Here is a 23,834-nt window from a genome sequence, read left to right as displayed (position 1 = left end):
TACAATAGGAATAATCACAGAATAAAGAGTTCATAAAAATTATGAAAAAATAATAAAAAATAAAACTAATGAACTCATCAGAAACAAAAGGAAATGGGAAATCACAAGATATAGAGAGAATATCAGAGAATCAATACAGGATGGCCAGCATTTTTCCAATAGAAGTTTCAGAAATGAAGACAGAAATCACAAGAAAGAATATCACAATAGTAACAATAACAATAAAACAAAAAAAAAAATACCAAGCTGAAAGACCAGTTTGAAAAGGCATATAGATATCCAACAAAGTGATCACAAAATTTTCTGAGTAAAGAAGCACCAACCATCAGCATGGACTCTGATTTGTCAAAAGAAATATCACAAGATAACAAAGGCTTTGAAGTTCTGAGAAGCAGCTGCCTATGTTAAACCAAATGATCAATCACACAGGAGAGTAGAATAAAGACATTTCAGGCATGTAAGAAGTCAAAAAAACTTTCCCAGGCACCCTTTCCTAGGAAGGTACTGGATGCAGGTAACACAGAATCCTAACATAAAAGGGTAAAAGGAAAGTTCCAGGATGACAGTTACCTGGCCTAGAAATGACAGTTAAAATTGATGCAGGAGAATAAAGTGATACAACAGGAACATCATCAGGCCCAAAACAAAAACAAAAAAGTTTAATGTAGCTAAAGGGTTATTTTATGAATTCGACCATTTAAAAAGGTTATTGAGGCAAGGCACAGTGGCTTGTGCCTGTAATCCCAACATTTAGGAGGCCAAGGCACAAGGATCATTTGAGCCCAGGATTTCAAGACCAGCCTGGACAACATGGCAAGACCTTGTCTCTAGAAAAAGTTTTTAAAAAATTAATCAGGCATGGTGATGCATGCCTGTGGTCCTGGAAACATGGGAGGCTGAGGTGAGAAGATCACTTAAGCCTAGGAGGTCAAGGCTGCAGTGGGCCATGTTCATACCACTGCACTTCAGCCTGGGCAACGGAGCTAGACTCTGTCTCAAATAAATACATAAATAAAAATTAAGGCCAGGTGTGGTGGCTCACTTCTGTAATCCCAGCACTTTCAGAGGCTGAGGCAGCCAGATGAGAAGGTCAGGAGATCCAGACCATCCTGGCCAACATGGTGAAACTCCATCTCTACTAAAAATACAAAAATTAGGTGGGTGTGGTGACGCGTGCCTGTAATCCCAGCTACTTGGGAGGCTGAGGCAGGAGAATCGCTGGAACCCTGGAGACGGAGGTTGCAGTGAGTGACCCAAGATTGCACCACTGCACTCCAGCCTGGCAACAGAGTAAGACTCTGTCTAAAAAAAAAAAAAAAAAAGAAAACAAAACAAAATTAAAAGATTATTGATAGACATTTAACACATCTGTGATGGAACATTTGGGAGCAAACAGTGAAAGATTTAGATTTACTAAAAACTTAACAAAAAAGGAAAGAATTCTAGGACTTTTTTAATGTATAAGAAAGAAAACAAATCATACGTTTTGATTCAAACAATATTCACATAGTTATTATAAATATTCACATAGTATATTATATTATAAATGTAAAAACCACTAATTTAACAACCACATATGATTTCTAATTAAAATGAAGGAAAAATATTTGAGATTGCTGGATGTCAGAGCTAGAAAAACAAATTCTCAACCAATAAAACAAGAAGTCAGTGGGTAATATAAACCATTTAAAAATCAAGAAATAACTATAAGCATAGAGCTATCAAAAGAAAAAACTGGAAAAGTTGGAAATGGTTGCCTCTTAGAAGAAGGACTGGATTGGGGTGGGAAGAATGAGAGAAGTATTGGAGGGTTGCTGGGGTTTTTGTTTCATTTTAAGCCTTTTTTTTTTTTTTTGGAGACAGAGTCTCACTCTTGTCACTCAGGCTGGAGTGCTTTGGCATGATCTCAGCTCACTGCAACTTCTGCCCCCTGGGCTCTAGTGATTCTCATGTCTCAGCCACCCAAGTAGCTGGGATTACAGGTGCACGCCACCACGCCCGGCACATTTTTATATTTTTAGTAGAGACAGGCTGTCTTCGTCATGTTGGCCATGTCTTTCGTCATGTTGGCCAGGCTGGTCTTGAACTCCTGGCCTCAAGTGATCCACCCACCTAGGCTTTCCAAAGTGCTGGGATTACAGGTGTGAGCCACAGCACCTGGCCAGCCTATGTGACTTTTAAATTATGCTTACATAATACTTCCATAAAATCATGATTATTTTGATTCATTTTACTTTAGTAAAATACACCCTAAAATTTTGTCCTTTTAGAAGGGAAAGTAGGAAAGACTGGGATAGAGTAAATGGGCTGAAGTACGGAGAGGGAGAGGGAAAGAATAAAGGAAAAGCAAAAAAGAAACGATATAGACTACAAAACATCTTAGAAAGCAGTTTTCTTAGAATGCTGTTAATTAAATGTAAAAGAGGTAATCAAAGTAATTTAACCTGATTGCTAATTACTGTCTCTGGAATGAGTTAATTGTTGTACTATATTTGTAAATAAGAAATAAGTATCAGTGAAATATAGCTTAATTACTTAGACTGTATTTCTTCATTCACTCCCCCATTACCACTCCCATTCAGCCGACTTCATCTAGTGCATAACGCCCACAACTCTCCTCTAGCCAATCATCTTGCCTCTAATCCCAGCTCAAGCTAATTCCTCAGAAGACGATATTATTATAATGGCACTTCCAGCTCAAGAACTTGCAACAGTCCATTGCCTAGGTTTAAAGCTGTACCTGTTTCTCACATCTAATAACTTTCCAGGACAAAGCCTCTGCTCAAGTCACTAATGTCTCCTTCTTGCACTATCAATCTCCCTGACATTACCTGCTAAAGTACCACCTCTATGGTTCATGCTGTTGTGTAATCCCACAAAGTTTTCTATTTACTGCTCAGCCACCCAAATTCTCCCCATCTGTCATAGTCCAGCTCAAGTCATATCACCTCTAAAATGCCCTCTCTGAAAATTCCACAGCACACATATTTAGCCCTTCTCTAATTATTCTCATAATGAGGCAGGAGACCAGCAGGACATCTTTCCCAGTCCCAACAGGATGAAAGAAACTGGCCAGAGCCAGCAAATGGTGCTGAAGGCAATATGTAGTCGCCCTTGCTGTTCATCAGCATAAGACATTCCCATCAGTGCCATGACAGTTTACAAATGAAATGTCAACATCTGTATGTTATCGCCAATTTCCTAGAGATTTCTAAATAACTCGCCCCTTACTTGTATGTAATTAAAAGTGGGCATAAATACTGCCAGCCAATAGCCCATATGCCGCTACTCTGGGTGCACTGCCTGTGGGTTAGCCCTGCTCCACAAGGAGCAGTCATTCTTCTGTACACTGTCACTTCAATAAACCTGCATACTTCCATTGCCAGCTCACTCTCAAATTCCTTTCTGAGTGAAGCCAAGAACCCTCCAGGGCTAAGCCTCTGTTTTTGGGCTGGTCTGCCCTGCATCATCTAGTGCCCAAATGTGTGGCTCAAGAAGACAAGAGGTGGTGGTGAAGCAGCAAGGTGAAATCAGCAATAGAAGCTGCAGCGATGTAACACACAGGCTGCAATACTAAAGAGCTGCTAACAGCATAGGTGTAACACTAGCCAAAGACTCATTTCAGAGCCATCATCTTTCAGGATGCTTTCTACTGTCCCCATGTCTAAGAAGGACCTCTATCAGACACAGAAGCTTCTCTCAGTTTAGCAAGAGTTCCATTATTTTCCCCTGCAAATTCCCACCTCCTGTAGCAAAGCGTCCTGAAAGTGGATGATAAGAAATGAGTGGGCCATAGATGACTGCATCCTCCAGTGAATACAGTATGACAAAATATGTATTTCTATGTATGTATAGAAGAAAAAGTGTAAATAAAATGAAAATAAGAAAATAATATGCTGCTATGGAAAATTATAAATTTAGGGTAGAAAACAAGAAAAGGCCAAGACCGAGAATTCCCTAGGATGAGACTCTTAACCCACAATCCTAGACGGAATGCCAGTGCCAAAAACTCTGGAATATGCAGGGAATGGCCAACAGTATCAAATGCCAAAAAACTCAGAGGACCTGAGTATTGTCCAAGGAGAGTTCCCATACCAAATGCCAAAAATTCTGGAGCATCTGGGGGACAGGCAACAGTGAACCCCAATGGCCGAGTTGGGGTCAGAGAACAATGTGACTCTGGCATCCCAGAGTCAACAATGGCAGAACCTCTCACAACCAAGTGCCCTGCCTTAAATAACTGCACAAATACAGTTAGCAGGGAGCCAAAGCAAAAACTGCAAACAAAATATATATTTCATGGTGGAAGATAAAATGGTTGGTGGAAAAAACAATGACATTAGGGGAGAAAGGACTGAGAGAATGGGGGACAACTACATAGCTGGTCAGGTGTGCTTCTGTCCAAGGCACCCAAATGGCAGGGACTTTGAATTGACCACTTAGCCAGAAGATTCATTTCCTGGTTCACCCAATACCCAAGGGGGCACAGACAGGACACTTACCCATCACCAGGAGATGAAAAACTCACCACTACGGTGCCTTTTAGGCAATTGGAGAGAATTTAAATTACAATGCTTAAAAAGAAAAAAGTCTCTTTATAGTATCATACCACTTTACAATTAGATGTGTTTTGTAAAAAAGAAGAAAAATGGGGAAAAAATTCTTATTTACAGGCTTTCATGGTCCTCTACTATGATCCTGACATAAAGGAGAATTGTAGAATGTGTCTGACTCATGTTTTTCCCAGGCACCAAGAAGCCATGCCTGATATCTCAGGTGATCCCCTCCTAGCTGCTCCCCCTAGAAGACCCATGCCCTCCTCATAGTCTACTTAGTATTCCAATCCTGAGGTGAGATTCCACCAGTTCTCTAGCAGAGGATTCTACCCTAAGGTCATCAGGCACCCCTCCCCCTTATCCAACTAGCCCCTTCCTCTTGCTGCCCAAGGAAGTAAGCACAACCAGTACTACCAGGAGTGGGGCCCTAAGTAGCCCCCAGAATAGAACCTGAGTCCATTGTGTGAGGTAGGTGACAGAGATGAGGGGACAATCAGAGTACATGTACCTTTTGCTACGTCGGATTTAGCTTTCAGCAAGAAAAAATTGGCCAGTTTTCAGAGGATCCAGGGAAGTTTATAGAGGAGTTTGTTAAGTTGATCATGTCCTTTGACTTAACTTGGCATGACTTGCAAATATTATTGTCAACCTGCTGTACTGTAGAAAAGAAACAAAGGATTATGGGTAGTGCCCATAAATATGCTGACAGAATGGCTGCTCCTAACCAGAGTCCTGCCATTTATCACATGGGTGAAGCTATGATCCCAGATCTAGACCCCCAGTGGGATTATCAGAAGGTATCCCAAGATTTCAAACACAGAAATCACACAGTGACTTGTTTAACAAAAGATATTAAAAAGTGTGTGTTTAAACCAGCTAATTATGACAAGGTTAGAGAAGTATCTCAGGAGAAGAACAAAAATCCCTCTCTGTTTCAGGGCCATTTGATTAAGATACTCAGAAAATATACAAATGCAAACCCAGACTTCCCTGGAAGGGCAAGCTCTCCTGGGTACGTACTGTATCATTCCATTTACCACTGACATTAGGAGGAAGCTACAAAAGGCAGAAATGGGAGCTCAAACCTCTATGAGCCAACCATTAAACATGGCCTTTAGAATTTATAACAATAGGTACAGGGCAAAAGAGGTGGAGGGAACCACAAGAAATAGCCCAAAAGCACAATTATTAATGGCAGCCTTAAGTCACTCCACCAACTCAGGATTACCCATCCCAAGGAAATGTCATGAGATTGATGTCCCAGATGTCCAGACGAGAGCGCCTGACTCAATGGTCCATGGGCCAGAATCAGTGTGTCTTCTGTAAGCAAGATGGCCATTGGAAAAGGGACTGTAACAAGCTTCACGGGGGGCCTGGGCCAATCAAGCCCAAGACTGACAGGGCCTGAGGTCCACCAGGACTGCCACTGAACACCTTATCATCTCCACAGAAGAGCCCTGGGTAACCCTTCATGTGGCAGGTAAAAAAACAAATACTGAATTAAGATATATTCTTATTTAGAAAAAAATAATTATATCTAATTTAGAAGTTATCTAAAGGTTGATTCAAGCTATGAACTTGAAAAAGCTAGTTATGAAACCAAGTAGCAAGGAACCAGTTAAGAAGGGGAGAGAAATGTGAAGAAAGTTATAGATGTGAAGATATATTTCTGTTAAGAAAGGTTATAAATAAAAGAGAATAACTGTGTATGAAAAAAGATCTTGTATGGTAAATTATTGTCCTAAAGTAAAATGACTGGTTATTTAAGGAATAGGTAGTGTAAGACAAGTCAGAAAATCTAAGCATGTTATAAATCGTCTGTGTAAGTTGTGATAAAGTTTGTGAAGGGAAATTTATGAGAAATTTTGTATGTGATTAAGTTGGCTGTCATTAAAAGGGAATTGTTTATAATAATTTTTCTAAAAAATGGTCTTCTATGTTAAAACAAGGTTTTCTTAAGGTATTGAGAAAGCCTGAGATGATAACTCTCTCCTTCAGCTTTTTCAACAGCTTCTATAATTTTTTTCTCCTCTGGTTCTTACTGTTGTTATGAGTTGATGCTGAAATATTTTATCTTAGAGGTCTATAAAAGCAATGTTTTCCTCCAGTATAACTTGATTCTATACTCTTGATTTTTCTTAGTGGGTACCCATATGTTTGGCTTTTGGTTTTTGATTCTTATATTGCTTAAAAAGGGTTTTAAGGGCTAGTGGATGTCCATCAACTTCCATTCTCATCTGGCCTAAAGCATTTAATTTGTTATAAGAAACCTGGAAAACTAATTCAAGACATGATGGAAAACAGGGGGTTGAACATGCCTCACTATGCCCTCTGCTTTAGAATTTAGGTCAGATTCAAAAGGCCCTTCAAAAATATGGAAATAAAATATTGCCCTTTCCTACAAGGGAAAAGAATAGCTTCTCTGTTCAACCAGGAGACTTAGTCCTATTAAAAACTTGGAAAGAAGGATTCCCCTAGGATGAATTCCAACTATGATGGAAGGGCCCTTATCAAGTGTTGTTGGGTACTCCTGCTGCTGTTGGGCTTTGAGGGGGGGTCACTGGCTGGATGCACCTGTCTAAGATTAAATTTGTTTCTTTTGAGTCCCCACAGGCACAGGAGGAGGATATGACAACCTACACCTCTGGAAGACCTCCTCTACCTATTTAACAGAATCAACACTCAGCCAAAAGTGGTAACATAATGCTATGGGTGGGCACAGACACAATTTTTCTCTTCTTCCTGATTATAATAGTTCTTTTCTATTACTTTGGCAAACTGCCTTCTCCTAGGAAACAACTCTTTTGTCCATTTTGAGTGTAGAGGCCGCTCTAAGACCCAACCGGACACCATGTTGCCTCTGTTAATCCTCTTTGCTCTCCCAATTAATTTAATCCAGTGTGAGTGGGAAAAAATTCTGTAGCAAGTATTTCAAAAATTATAGTATCAGGAAATCATCATCATGGTTGCTAAATCTGTCATCAACATCCCCAAGATAGAGAATTCCGCCTTCTGTCACATCCAGAAAATCTCATGGCCATCTCCTCAGATCTCCTAATTTTCCATAGTGGTCCCAAAATACCCAGTCCCCTACTTCTTAGGTGGAACTCTCCCCCACTTAAATTCTACTGAACTTCCCCTGCCCCTGTTATCTGGACCTGGAAGACTGGGTACCTGGACCTCCAGTGCACAAATGACACTATCTTTTGCACCCATTGCTGTGTTAATGACATGAAGATGGAAGATTCCTAAGATGCTCTGATCCAACCCTAGTGGCCAAGTTCCCAAGGCCATGAAAAAGGAAATCAGATTCCACTTGTAACTGAAAAACCATATGTGGTGCCTCCTCCCACATCAGAACTTGCAAGGGAAAAACAACTACCTAATCTCAGAAGGTGGTAATACCACAACTTTGTGGAAAACAAGGGCGGTTTGACAATCCTCATTAGAGCAATGGAAAAATATCTCTATAAACCCAACTTGGCAGCAGAGTATAGATGTCACACCCCACAGGGTCTCAACTTGTGACCCCTCCTGGGGTCACTGCTTACAACCCCATAAGACCCAGGAAAACCAGAAATAAGCAATAGTATTAATTCTGGTGGGAATCAGGGCAAAAGTAGGACTGGAAGCCCCCTGGGGTGGCTTAATCCACCATGAATCAACCCTAAAAAACTTGACTCAAATCCTATAGTCACTGGCCACTAACACAGGTCAGGCATTAAAGGGAATTCAATAGTCCCTAGACTCTTTGGCAAATGTAGTCCTTGACAACAGACTAGCATTCAACTATTTACTAGCTAAACAAGGTGGAGTCTGTGCAGTTATTAATAAGACTTGCTGTAACTATATTACTAACTCTGGACAAGTGGGGATTAATATTAAATATATATATATATATATATATATATATAAACAAGCTACCTGGTTACATAGCTATAACCAGGGAATTGACCCCAACTTTCTGGTTGACTATCAAAAGCACCCTCTGAAGTCTTATCTGGCTTTTACCTTTCCTGAGACCTTTGATACGTAACTTTTTACTGTTAATTTTTGTCCCTTGCTTGTTTAACCTCTCACTATAGTTTGTGTCTTCCAAATGGTAAAGTTTCCATATAAAGAAGATGCTGGCACCAGACTTCCAACTCATCCCATCTTCTGACCCAGGAAATAAAGACATCTTGCCTTTGGGCCCCTTAGATCAGGCATCCAGAGATGTTTACTCTTCCAACACTAAGCAGAGTCCATGCCCATAAGATCAGGAGGAAACAGTAACAGAAGAGAGACCTCTGCCCTTTGCAAATCCCTTAAACTTAATTAAGGAGGAGTGTATATTCTCTGAGGGGTGAATGAGGTAGATTAGTAGGACTTCTTTCTTGGTCCTGACAGGATAAAATGAAGAAAGCAGCCAGAAGTGGCAAATTGCTTTGAAAGCAATTTCTAGTTTCCCTGATGTGTATCAGCATAAGACACTCCCACCAGCACCATGACAGTTTACAAATGCCATGGCAACACCTGGAAATTGCTGTTGCTTTTCTAGAGAATTCTGAATAACCCATCCCTTAATTTGCACAGAATTAAAAATGGGTGTAAATATTGTTGGCCAACAGCCCATACACAGCCTATACTTTGGGCACACTGCCTATGGGTTAGGCCTGCCCTGCAAGAAGTAGTCACTCTGCTGTACACTGCTGCTTCAACGGACATGCTTTCTTCCACCACTGACTCACTCTTGAATTGTTTCCTGAGTGAAGCCAAGAATCCTCCCAGACTAAGCCCCAATTTTGGTGCTCATCTGCCCTGCCTCATCAGCAGTGTCTTTATCTCACAATCAGCAAATATTAAATACTTAAATATGTCCCTAATCATTGCCTATTTTATTTTTTACTGCCTATTTTGTTTTCCTATAGTGGGAAAGAGTTGTGTAGGAGGAAACATATTGAATTCTACATTTCACAATGATAAAAATCATAAATGGAGCCAAGTTAAAGCTTTTTGATTAACTGCTTTAAAAAAAAATGTTTCATAGCATCTAGTGTATTTTCGTGCACATACTACACACTTAGAATATATTGAATGACTGATTAACCCACTTTCAATTTATTAAGTAAATATGTTGTACTTGTAAAGCTATCAAATTCCTTGACTATTAACCTTCATGTTATTTAACCATCACCTTTCATCTTTCTGACACCTGTGCTTTTAGCACATATCAAGCTATGTTGTCACACATTCCAATTTTCTAATTTAGAAGAACATAAATTGGAATGTAAAAATTTTTAAAAACATCATTCAGATATATGGCAATCAAAAAAAATCTGTTAACAGAATTTGTGAGAAAATTCTCTTGATAATTCATATCTCACTTCATTCCCAATTAAAATTAAATTGAATGTGAAGTGTGGCATAATAGGTATTGAGAGAAAGGGGCTTCAGAAAAGGTTTCTTGGAAATTAATGTTACCTGAATTTTAATATTTCAGGGATAAATATTCAGTTTAAGAGTTTGGAGTTAAAGAAGAGCAACATGGTAAGAGGAAATAATGTGAGAAAAGCTCTGTTTCTACTGGATGCAAAACCTTACTTCCAGTAGATCTAATATGTTCCAAACAGGAACTGTGCCATCCCTATTTAGAGGAGCATTTTAATTCTCCCCTTCTACCTCCATATGGCAAAAGGTACATAGTTGGGCAGTAGCTATTAAGATAAGAAAATCCTACTGAATCTTACATAGATAAATTAAAAATGCCTATCATTAGCAAAACTCACATGTAAAGTTCTTAGTCTCCAAGGCAACAGGTTGTCAAGAGTCACATTGTATTATTGGGAAAATGCTTTGTCCTAATGCAAATCAACTGCTTTTGTCTCAGTTTCCTTCAATAGCTTTATTAAAGGAAAACAGAAGTCAAATAGGGCATGTTAGCATGAATGAAGTGAGGTAAATTTAGGCCCCATTGTAGAGACAATAAAAAACTATTAAAGTTTTTCTTGTCAACAAGCCAGCTGCTAATGTAGTGTGTAAAATTCATAAGAAGTCTTCCGGCTAGTAGTATAGTTGACTATTATAGTCTTCATAAAACAATTTTGTTTTATCCCACTTGCTTTGAAAGTTTTTTAACAATTACCTTTAGTAACTTAAAGAGAAAACTTGGCACAGAGAATTTGTTAAAATGTACATCAAGGCTGCCTGCCAAAGTAATATTATAGAACAGGTGCTGTCAGAATGAGGAGGTGGAAGCAAAAGAAGGAAACCAACAGAGAGAATAAGCACAGGAAATGACCCCAAAACAAGGAAGTCTCTGCTGCATACTGTTACCACCACCTGGCCCAACCAGAGGCTAGCCAGAAGCCAGCCCTTGACTGACGCCCAGCTCACAGGTGTTTACACATCCTACTGGCAGACCTGGCCTCATCTGCTTTTTTTTCCCCCTCTTACTAGAATAAATTCTATTTTGTGAACTTTTGGTTCAACACTTCCCAGTTCTATTACTTGTTTCTGCCACTTTTGTACTCCTCCATTAGGCTTTTTAATATTTGACCATTCTTACCCTGTATTTTAACTGATAGCAAGATAGATAAATGCTCATTATTTCAAAACATCGGGCAGCTTTTTTTTTTTTTTTTCCAGAACTTCCTACTTCTCTCTTGGCAAAATGTTACAGTTACCCTGTGGACAACAGGGCAATCATCAGTTACTCTGAGGTTGACAGATGCTCTATGTTTCTTGGCATCTTTGTTCATGTTTTCTTTATTGCTTGAATATTCTATATAGCCAGGTTTTTAATTTTTTAAAGAATTTTCATTTTGGAAAACAATGCTTTAAGTGATCTACCAAAATTATTGGATTTATTGAAACTATTAGTTTGTGATCCTTAGATCAATTAAAAAAATGAGAGCTGATATACTACTCTGTGCCTTGGATGAGTATTCACGGTCCTTTCAGAACTTGATGTGGCCACAACAAAAATAAATTCACAGAAATGTTCTACTGCTTTCACAGACAAATCTGTAAGTAAGGTGACCATAAGATAGCACATTTTAAAGAAATAACCCTAGAAAGGCAGGTCATAGGTAATTCTCCAGAATGAAGAACTTTACAAAGGCAAGAAAGACAGAATCCACATTGGGTTAAACAAAACCAGAAGTGTCCACACTATAAAATGATATATACTATTAAAATAAAGAATTTTGTGATTTGTGAATTATAGTACCATAATTTTTAAAGGCTCCTCATTAAACAATTTATTATAAAACAAACCAAATTTATCTCCTTGGTATATTATCTTATAATATATGATTAATTTAATGATAGTTATCTTTCATGTCTCTGTGTGTAAAAGAAAGCTTTTGTAATGTATTTGAGTATATATTTTCCAGAGTTAAATAAATATTGGACATACTGGTTATTGTTTTCGCTGAAAATTATTTTCTTTAGTTTTATTCAATTCTTTAGTTTGTTTACATAGATTTTACTGACACATATTATCAAATTGTTTATTTGAAAAATTGCATTTTATGTTGATTTTCTTTGATGAAGACTGCAAACAAAAAGGTATCTAAGACAGATCTCAATAAATTTAGAAGTTTGTTTTGCCAAGGTTAAGGACATGACTGTGGAACAACCTCAAAAGGTCATGAGCCCAAGGTAGTCAGGCTCCAGCTTGGTTTTATACATTTTAGGGAGACATAAGGCATCAATCAATATACCTAAGATGTACATTGGTGCAGTCCATAAAGGCAGGACAACTCAAAATGGGCCCTTCCACGTCAAAGATGGATTCAAAGATTTCCTGATTGGTAATTGGTTGAAAGAGTTTATCCAAAGACCTGGAATCAATAGAAGGGAAGGTCTGGATTAAGATAAGGGGTTATAGAGACCAAGGTTTTTATTATGCAGATGAAGCCTCCAGGTAGCAGGCTTCAGAGAGAATAGATTGTAAATGTTTCTTATCCAACTTAAAAAAATGCCAGAATCTTAGTTAATTCTCTCCTGGTTCAGGGAAGACACCTGGAAAGGGAAGGTCTTTTTTCTTTTCCCCTTCTGTCCCATTAGGGACAGCTTTGCAGAGTCATTTCAAAATATGTCAAGTAAATTTATTTTGGGTAAAATACTTCGATTTCTTTTAGGACCAGCTGTCATGTTGGTATCTCATTGCTACAAAGAGTCTGCATTGTCAGTCTCGCGGTCTCTGCTTGAATGTTAAATGCTTGCCAGCTGTGCCTAAATTCCAAAAGCTGGATAATATAATGAGGTAGGTCCAACCTCCACTTCCCATCCTGGCTGGAACTAATTTTTACGGTTAACTTAGGAACGCCGTGGGCCAACAGGAGGGGTCCATTCAATTGGCTGAGGACTTAGAATTTTATTTTTGGTTTACAAGACTGTCATTGTGAATCTAAAAGTAAAAAGGAGATGTGGAAAGGAATTTTGCCATTTGTGACAACTGATCAGTGATAAAAAGAGTATATAGTTATAAATAGTTGACCTTTGAGGGAGCCTCTGCTGGGGCAACCTATCCATTTTCTAGATGTCTACATTTAATTTTATCATTCCACACTATAAATACTAAGAGCTTCTATGTGTAAAGTGCGCAATAGATCCTGGGGAATCAAGGAAATTAGACCAGGTTCTTGCTCACAAAGCTCTTATATTCTAGAAAATATATTCCATTTATATAGCTGTGAAAGAGGAAGAATAGCCTGCTTTCCTAGTTATTAAACATGGTTAGCTGGCTCTGTGAGAATATCACCAGCCTGACTTTGTACAATATTATATGAATCTTTCCAGTTTAACTGCCACTGTACATGATTATATCTGAATTCTTAAATATGGCTTATGAGGACATTCACAATCTGTCCCTTTCTTCAAAATTTAATTATTCTTCCACATTCTACTGCCACATCACTCCCTGAGTAGCCATACCTAGCCTGGCTTAGGTGCCCACATCATTTCTCGTATTGTATTCCATGCTATCGCTATTGTTCCACTTATCACACTATGTTGTACTTGTATGTTTTCCTGACTCTCACTAGACTTTAAACTCTTCAAGAGTAGGTACATATTCTTCACAATCACGTCTTCAATGTAAACTACCTGGCACTTAATAGTGCTCAATAAATATTTGTTGAATGAATGAACTGCTTAAACCTCTATTTCAAAGAGAAATAGAATATTGTTAATTGGTCCATTCCATGATCTTTCAAGTCAATGGTAGTAAGCTAAATAATCACAAATGATAGCATGATCTATAATTATACTGATTAAAATCTCTTACAGTATAACTATATGAAGATTTGCTTCCCTTTAATTTAATATCCATAATAAAAAACAATTGCTAGCAATTTCTAATTAGTTGTCTTTTTCCAAATCCATATTAATTTAGGATTCAGACACCCTTGTGATACATTTCTACAATACACAGAATTGCTTAGCAAAGCATATGGCTCATTGTAAGTCTTCAATAACATTAGTGTGATGGCAGTAGTGTTGGTGGACTGGTTTATAGTGATGGCAACAATGAATGTGTATCATTGATATTACATAGAAATCATATGACTTGTTTATTCAAGATAAATTTAGACACTTGTTGAGTTCTTTCAAAATACAGGAAGAACTTTGCCATGTGTTATTTACAAGTAATATTGTTATTTGCATTATTGTTAAATTAAGCATAATAACAAACCATTGTATTGGGGAAGAGAATGTGAAATATTATAATAAAATTTTACAATGTTTTGTAATGGTAACAATTCCCCAAGATGACCAAATATGTATGTAAACAATTGACATCTGGATGCTATTTTACAAAAACAGCAGTTACAGAGAGAAAGGGTTTTCATTTTCTCTAACACTTCAAACAGCCTTACAAATATTTATAAAAGGTCACCAATAGAGGGCTTACCTAGGGTTGAATAAAAGACGCCCTAAGACATCAAAAGCTATTTTGAACGTCCAGCTGGGAGATCTAAAACAGAAAGTAGCAAAGACAGTTTGTGACAAAGCTGACACACAGTATTCTGAAACGAGTGAAATCAATTGTGACATTTTTCATTTATTTGTAAATGCCTCTTTGGTAGTACACTCACTCAAAACGACAGTTGCTTCTTACAGAATAGGGGAGGTGATGGTAAAATAGAGGAATCTTGACAGTTGCTTTAATGAGATTCTGCATTAGGGCTATTCTAACACTTTCACCCAACAAGAAGGTTGTCCTTCATTTTCAATATCGTATCTCAGTAATTTGGAAAATGTTATCTCTATGAAAAACTAAACTAGCCAGTCCTGAATAGCCATGGCCCAGTTTATTTTCCCCCTATCTTTCAATCAGTAGAAAACATTCTAAATCAAGTATCTAAATAAATGTCAGCTGTTCAGACCAATTACCTGTTCTCATTAAGAATGCTTTTTTCATTAAAAACAGTAATATGGAGTGTCAACACAACTCAAGACATACATACCAGAAACTCAGTATTTGCTTGAAAGTATCTGGGAGTATACTTTAAGCTGCATTTTAAAAATGCTTTTATTTTTATATTTGATGTTCCTAAGGAAAAGCAAATTGTTGGCAAGGCAAAATTTCATTAGTCTTCGTAATATGAGCAACTGCAAATTGTCACAATCTAAATACTGAATTCATTTTTTCATTCAGTCATTCTTTGATCAGATGTTAAGTGTTTGGTGCAACTGCAAATGAACTGCTGTAAACCTACTTCTTAAAGAAAGAAAAAAAAAGTAAATTATAATGTAGAGGGAAAATGCAATCCAATCCAGAGCCTAGCCCAGCACCTATCAGCTATTAGTCAACCAATAGGTATTTGTTGAACTGATAAACTCAACAAATTATATATGGCAATGTAACCCACAGCATTATGGGCATATCCAGATCCCAGATAAATGAACTAATAAGAGACACTGGAGGAATAATGAACTCTCTGGGTTCCAATTTCCTTATCTGTAAAGTAATATTTACTTTATAAGAGTGTCATGAGGATAAAATAAAAGTTGGGGCAGGAATAAATCACCTAGTACAGCTCCTGGTTCATAGCAAATTGTCAATAAATGGTAGCTATTATAAAGCTTTGCTTTAGCCAAAACAAATGATATTTCTCAAATACAATAACAAAATTACTAACAACAGTAGAATGAGGGAACCCTGTCTGTTAGGATAATACTATTAGCTTTGGTTCTGTCTCTTCCACTAAGAGCCACTTTGCAAATCAGTTTTTCTCACAAAAATGGGACTAATACTGTATTCCTATATTTACATAAAACTAGAACTCAGGTTGACTATAAAAGTTGTCTGGGTACTTTAAGTACCCTAATATCATACATTGTTGTAATAAGTACCATGAATACGGCAGTGAGCACCATTTCAGTTTGGCAAATTAACTGGTCTAAGATCTTGTGTTGGTAATTTTGCCCTGCTAGTCAATGGTTAATTTTCAGGTAATGTTCAGTAGAGCTCATAAACAAAACTGCTTGAGAAGCTAAATGTGTGCAGATTCATGAAGGTTTTTGTCTCTTTATTCTACTTTTAATTTACCTAGAGCAGTGGCTCTCAAACTGACACATTAAAATTACCAGAAGGATGTGTTTATTGCCAATAGCTATAGTGTAACTCCAGACCAGTTAAATCAACATATTTTTTAACATTCCTCAGATGATTCTAATGTGCAGCTAAGATTGAGAACCACTGGCCTAAAGTCTGGTTCAATTTTTCTCCAAAAAACACTGTTGGCTACCCAAACAAATCACTTTTTTCTCTTCTTTACAAGACCCTGATTCATCTTCCGTGTCTTTTTTCTTTCCAAGCAACTCTGGAGAGGGTGACTGTATGCACAAGTTTAAGATGATCCTGATTAGACTCAAACATAATGGCGCCATTACTTTTGCCAGGGATTAATTTAGGGGTATGTATGTTATCCATAGCTAGCCAGTCAGATGGTAGGAAAGGTGTTCTTGGGGCTTCTAAGTTTTCCACCCTTCTGAAAAAATCCTTTGTTTCCTGTTGTTGTATACAGATGTGATGGCTAGGACTGCTCTGGACGTCTTGGGAGCAGGGAGGAAGTTAGTCTAACGCCAAAGCCAACATCGTAAGGATGGCAGAGCAGAATGATAGAAACAGAATCTGTGATAATGTCATTCAGCTGCTCAAATAATTTGCCCAATATCTGGAATTATGTAAAATAAATTCAGGTAACATCAAAGCATTTTGAACTTAAATAGCATTCCAAACAAACGAAAAAATGGACTAGATCCCAAGACTAACTTTAGGTTAAAAAATTTTTGGTTTATATTGTGAAATATTTATGAATTAAACCATCTGGTAAAAATGCGTTACTTTTCCTTAGAAATTAACCAATGTCCTAGTTTTATTTAAATGGTTTCATAGCACATTTTACTAAGAAATATTGTGTAGTATGTACACAGACATAAGAAATGTAATAGTAGATTCTGCCCTTTAAATACTTTTTTATAAGTACTAATTTGTTCCAATTTTTATATACACATAATGTGCAATATCAAAATATATTTTCTACCTCCCACATATATATGTGCATTTGCTTTTTAAAAAATTATTGCCAAGTTTATAAAGTGGAGGAAAATGAGTTTAATATCCAACCACAATAATTGCATGACTTCCTAATAATCTTGTTTTTAATTGATTCTATAGATAGCTTGCATTTCTTGCCAGCTGTATGTCTTATTCTCAAAATGACTACAGTTTTGTTTCTGAAATGTCCTCTTTTCTTTAAGCAATACTTTCCTGGACCAGGAAATAATGAGGATACTTTGGAATGATGCTTTATTGTCAACTACACAGTTGGAATGAGATTAATCAGAATTTTGCTATAAGATCTATTATGGAGCTTTAAGTGACATACACTATAATCACTATGCTCCAATTAGACACTGTAAATCTGTGGGTTTTGTTTTGTTTTTTTTTTCCAACTAATTTCCTTTGTGTTGCTTCTTCCTCTCTCTACCTCCTCTGTGGTTCCTGTATTGTTTATTTAACAATAAGAATAATTTCAGAAATATTCACCAGCATTTTTGTGGAGAAGACTAGACTATCCTTGGTGGATGGGATTTGTTAGGTGAGTCAGAGAGCAACATGTATTAGGAGGTGTAGCTTTTGAGAGCCAATAGAGATTAACAGAGAGGACAAAACAGGAGTTGAAGCTGATAAGAGGCCTCAATGGTATGATCTCTTTTCCTATGTTAGGAATAATGCTCAAAATCCTAAGGAAATTGAACACTCAAAGGATTCTTAGCAAACAATTTTACTTCTACGCAGAGGGGTGCCTCCTTGGCCAGCACACCTGAACAAAGGGGCACGAGAGCCTTTATTCCTGATGCAAGTCCTGCCCCTGTACCCTTTCCCCATTGGCTGGGGTTGGGTCATACAGTCTAAACTAATCCCGGTTGGCTAAACATTTGCTTTTTTTAGATAAGGTGGGCACGTAAAAGAAAGTGGAGAGGAAAGGGAAAGCGGTGTCTGCAATGAGCTAGAAAGTTAGTCCTCTTTCCGAATAAGGAAAGGAATGTGAGCTGGTACTGATTATACCTGGTACTCTGGCGTGCCTGGCATCTAACAAAGGCAAAAAGGAAAAAAGGAGAAAAAAGAGAAAAAGGAGAAGGGGGGGTACTATGAATTAAAGAATAAAAGATTGTTCAGGTTATTTAAAGAGAAACCTTATCATATCCCACAGCTATGACCCTCCAAATCCTCAATAAATTTATAACTGTCATGTTATGCTTAATGTGATAGATTTCCTGCAAAAGTCAACAGGGGATACAGTTTGGTGAAGTTGAGAAGTGAGTAGAAAGGTTGAAGCTAAGAACGTGCAGTAAGGGAAAGGGTGCTGAAAAAAACACAGGCGGAAATCCTTAGAGCACATTCCATCCAGAATACATCAGGTAGTGAAACAGGGGCTCAGTCGAATTTTCCTTAAGTGTAGCTTGGGAAACCAGTTATATTTTTTTCTCCCTGACTATTCTATAAGCACCTGAGAACAGTACTCTTTGAACAGTACTTCTTTGAATTCCATATAGAATTCAATGATTAAATTTGACTCCAGTAGGACAGCTCCTCCTAAAATGGCCTTTGTCCCTCTTACTCCTAAATTTAGGCAATTTCCATACCCTCCTCCTTTCCTTCTCTACTCAAATATTTATAAGAGTGACCTCTCAATAGTGGTAAGAACTTGGCAGAGCTAGAAATCTCACGGCCTGAGTTTGGTTTGGGATCATCTCCTTATTTCTGGATCACTTACTGCTTTTATGTTATAGTAATGGATCTTCATACTCTAAAAAAAGTTGTAGGTGCTCATGTCTGTCTCAGTCCTCCTCACCCAAGGACAGGGATCTGACTTCATCTCTACATCCCTCCCCCTTCCCCTGCAAACTGAAAAGGACCTTCACAAAGTAGAGACTTAATAAATGTCTGATGCATTGAACACAATTATAAATGAAGTACCTATTTTTTGCTCTGTTTATATTTATACTAAAACTGTACTTGCAATGATTTCATCTACCTTTTGGAGCATTAAAGTACAATCACTGGGGTCAGATATTTTATTTCATTAGTCTAAATCAATACTGATTTAAATAATTCTAGGAATTTTTATGAGGACTTTAATATTTTGAAATGTATTTCTGAAGGCAAGTCCTTATTTCTTGTAAATCCCATTTTATTCACAGAAATATGAGATGTCTTATGAACCACTGGTATTTCTATTGTAAACATTAAGGAATGTTGCATTACAATGCAGACAGGTAATCCGTAGGCCCAGCAGAGAAATAATGATTAACACACGCTAGAGGGAGTATACATTTTAATAGAATCACTCATATCCATGTTTCAAAGGTTACAAAACAGAATTGAGTTTACCAAAAAGCAAATAAATCATCTTACTTTGGGGTTTCTTCTTTCATTTCTGATTTTTAAATAATAAACATCATTTCCCCAGAGCAGGTAAACTACACTTACCTGTAAATGAACGATAGGAAGTTTGAAAATCCTCACAAAAGATTTACTCTCAGTGAACTCTGCTCCTGATAAATTCTGCCCATAATGTTTATTCAAATTTACTTTTAAAAAGAGAAAGCAGACTTTGGAGAGATGGCCTTTACATGGATTTTATTTGCTGATGATAATGATGATGCAGTGTCTCTTCACAAGATTACATGAGTTAGAAGGTAATCCCACTATGCACTCTTGCACCAATGAGTGCTCAACTTGAGTGCTGGTCGCAATTTTTGACTCCAAGCTAAGACAGAACCAAAAGGATAAAAAAAAATGCAGAGCCATGGAAATAATGGCTAAAAGGACTAAAAATGAGCAAATGTGAAAGAAAATGTGAAAAACTTGATTAAAAAATAAAAGAAATAGAAACATACACCATGCATAGAAACGTAGGGCCAAATAAATGAAAATGTCAGTATCAATAACCAGGCTTCTTTTTAATTACACTAAATTTGGGCTAAGTAAACGATGTTCATTATAGCTTGTGTATTTGTCCTAATGCTTTAATACTGTATTTGCCTTCTTCAGAAGTCATATGAACCTACAGTTCTACTACTGCAGGTCAGTGTGCTTTACCTCAATAAATTGCTTCAACAAATTTGTTCATAGTTTCACAAAATAAAATGATCATACAAGAGATGAATTATTGTTCCATTCAATATTTTAAGTCACACTTCCTACTTTCTGTGTCTGTAGGTTTTTCATTTTGTTTTGAGATGGAGTCTCCTTTGTCACCCAGTGATATGGTTTGGCTGTGTCCCCACCCAAATCTCAACTTGAATTCCCACGTGTTGTGGGAGGGATCCAGTGGGGGGTAAGTATTCACCCATTCAGTGGGTGAATAAGTCTCATGAGATCTGATAGTTTTAAAATTGGGAGTTTCCCTACACAAGCTCTCTTCTCTTATCTGCTGCCATATGAGACATGCCTTTCACCTTCTGCTGTGATTGTGAGGCCTCCCCAGCCACGTGGAACTGTAAGTCCAATAAACCTCTTTCTTTTGTAAATTGCCCAGTCTCAAGTATGTCTTTATCAGCAGCATGAAAATGGACTAACACAGTAAATTTGTACTAGTAGAGTGGGGTGCTGCTGAAAAGATATCTGAAAATGTGGAAGCGGTTGGAACAGTTTGCAGGGTTCAGAAGAAGATAGGAAAATTTGGGAAAGTTGGAAGCTCCCTAGAGACTTGAATGGCTTTGACCAAAATGCTGATAATGATATAGACAATGAAATCCAGGCTAAGGTGTTCTCAGATGGAGATGAGGAACTTGTTGGGAACTGGAGCAAAGGTGACTCTTCTTACGTTTTAGCAAAGAGACTGGTGCATTTTGCCTCTGTCCTAGAGATTTGTGGAACTTTGAACTTGAGAGAGATGATTTAGGATATCTGGTGGAAGAAATTTCTAGGCAGCAAAGCATTCAAGAGGCGACTTGTGTGTTGTTAAACGCATTCTGTTTTAAAAGAGGAACAAACCATAAAAGTTTGGAAAATTTGCAGCCTGACAATGCGATAGAAAAGAAAATCCCATTTTCTGAGAAGAAATTCAAGCCAGCTGCAGAAATTTGCGTTAAGTAATGAAGAGCCAAATGTTAATCACCAAGACAATGGGGAAAATGTCTCCAAGGCAGGTCAGAGACGTTTGCAGCAGACCCTCCCATCACAGGCCTGGAGGCTGGGGAGGAAAAAGTGGTTTTGGGGGCGAGGCCCGGGGTCTCCATGCTGTGTGCAGTGTAGGGATTTGATGCCGTGTCCTTGCTGCTCTAGACATGGGTGAAAGGGGCCAACATAGAGCTTGGGTTGTAGCTTCAGAGGGTGCAAGCCTCAAGCCTTGGCAGCTTCCACATGGTATCAGCCTGCCAGTGCACACAGGTCAAGAACTGCAGTGTGGGAACCTCCGCCTAGATTTCAGCAGATGTATGAAAATGCCTGGATGTTCAGGCAGAGTTTGCTGCAGGGGCAGGGCTCTCATGGAGAACCTCCACTAGGGCAGTGCTGAAGGGAAACATGGGGTCAGAACCCCCACACAGAGTCCCTACAGGAGCACCACCTAGTGGAGCTGTGAGAAGAGGGCCACCATCCTCCAGACCTCAGAATGGTAGATCCACTGACAGCTTGCATGGTGCACTGGAAAAGCTGCAGACACTCAGCAACAGTCCATGAAAGCAGCAGGGAAGGAGGCTTTACCCTGCAGAGCCACAGAGGCAGAGCTGCCCAAGACCATGGGAACCCACCTCTTGCATCAGTGTAACCTGGATATGAGACATGGAGTCAAAGAAGATGATTTCGGAGCTTTAAAATTTCGCTGCCCCGGTGGATTTTGGACTTGCATGGGGCCTGTAGCCCCTCTGTTTTGGACAATGTCTCCCATTAAGAATAGGTGTGTTTACCTCATTCTTATACTCCTATTGTACCTAGGAAGTAACTAACTTGCTTTTGATTTTACAGGCACAAAGGCAGAAGGGACTTGCCTTGTCTCAGATGAGACTTTGGACTGTGGACTTTTGAGTTAATGTTGAAATGAGTTAAGATTTTGGGGGACTGTTGGGAAGGCATGACTACTTTTGAAATGTGGGGACGTGAGATTTGTGAGGGGCCAGGGGAAGAATGATAAGGTTTGACTGTGTCCCCACCCAAATCTCATCTTGAATTCCCATGTATTGTGGGAGGGACCCAGTGTGAGGTAATTAATCTTGTGGGCAAATATTTCCCATGCTGTTCTCATGAGAGCGAATAATTCTCATGAGATCTGATGGTTTTAAAAATGGGAGTTTCTCTGCACAAGCTCTCCTCTCTTATCTGCCACCATGTGAGACGTACCTTTCACCTTCTGCCTTGATTGTGAAGTCTCCCCAGCTATGTGGAACTGTAAGTCCAATAAACCTCTTTCTTTTGTAAATTGTCCAGTCTCAGGAATGTCTTTATCAGCAGTGTGAAAACTAATACACCCAGGCTGGAGTGCAGTGGCACGATCTCGGCTCACTGCAACCTCCACCTAAGGTTCAAGCGATTCTTGTACCTCAGCCTCCCGAGTAGCTGGGACTACAAATGCATGCCGTCACACCCCAATTTTTTGTATTTTTACTAGAGACAAGGTTCCACCATGTTGGCCAGACTGGTCTCGAACTCCTGACCTCAGGTGATCTACATGCCTTGGCCTCTCAAAGTGCTGGGCTTACAGGTATAAGCCACTATCCCTGGTGACTACATTTGTAGTATTTTATATTTTATATAAAAAGGATACTCCTATAATGCTATGCACACTATGAAAGTTTATAATCTAAATGAAATGGAAAAGACTAACATATATGAAACAATAGGCATTTTTATTCAGTACCATTGTTGCTTTGATTAAATCTAGCGGAGAAAATATTCTCAAAAGAGATAGTACATAACACAAAGTGGAAGAAAGCTCCTACGTGTGAATTTAGATTGACAAGCTTTTTATAATAAAATATATTAATAGTAAATATTTTTGGCTTTTCTGGCCACACGGTACCTGTTGCAACTATTCAGTCTGCTGTTGGAATATGAAGCTGTTCCTGACAATATGTAAATGAATGTGCATGGCTGTATTCCAGTAAAACTTTATTAACCAAAACTGGTGTTGAGCCAGATTTGGCCTGGGGACCATAATTTGTCAGCCCCTTGTCTAGTTCATCAGTTTCAAAGGGATGCATCCCCTTTCCAATACAAAATAGCAAGAAAGGGACCAAGGCCAGGTAGAATTTTTGTAGATAACCCCTGAAATCCCAGAACATAAGAAACACTTATGCTTGAATATAATTTCAAGCAAATGTGATGGATGTTTTATTAATATATTGTTTTATATTATCCATGTAAATTTCTGCCTCCATTAGATAGATTCTTTAGACTTTCCCAACTAGACAAATCTCTTCCTAAGCTCCCTGTCATTAAATTTCCTTGGCAATTGAGATGGCTTTGACAAAAGTCTAGACATCAAATTTGGGAAATTAAAAGCTTACTTACACTTAAAAAGAAAATAAAAGACTTTCTTTTTTTTTTTTTTTTTTTGAGATGGAGTTTCACTCTTGTTGCCCAGGCTAGAGTGCAATGGCGCAATCTCAGCTCATTGCAACCTCCGCCTCCCAGATTCAAATGATTCTCCTACCTCAGCCTCCCGAGTAGCTGGGATTACAGTCACGTGCCACCACACCCAGCTAATTTTTGTATTTTTAGTAGAGACAGTTTCACCATGTTGGCCAGACTGTTCTCTAACTCCTGACCTCGTG

General features: G+C 38.2%; 1 protein-coding gene across 15 annotated transcripts in view; it reads right to left on the bottom strand.

The window, feature by feature from the left end:
* Window positions 1–23,834, bottom strand: part of NAALADL2 (N-acetylated alpha-linked acidic dipeptidase like 2) — a 1,372,789-nt gene that overhangs the window by 1,260,952 nt on the left and 88,003 nt on the right. For 9 of the 15 annotated variants that reach the window (XM_054481096.2, XM_054481101.2, XM_063662440.1 and 6 more), the window contains one exon: window positions 14,458–14,520. The exons of 5 other annotated variants lie outside the window; for them this stretch is intronic. The gene's annotated coding sequence lies outside the window, so the exon portion shown is untranslated. Of the gene's footprint in view, window positions 1–5,064; window positions 5,214–14,457; window positions 14,521–23,834 lie in introns of all 15 variants that reach the window. One more of the 15 variants, XM_063662435.1, reaches the window with a different exon arrangement.

The sequence above is a fragment of the Pongo pygmaeus genome, chromosome 2, assembly GCF_028885625.2.
Source record: "Pongo pygmaeus isolate AG05252 chromosome 2, NHGRI_mPonPyg2-v2.0_pri, whole genome shotgun sequence".
NCBI classification, from domain to species: Eukaryota; Metazoa; Chordata; class Mammalia; order Primates; family Hominidae; genus Pongo; species Pongo pygmaeus.
This window is presented reverse-complemented; position numbering and strand designations above follow the sequence as displayed.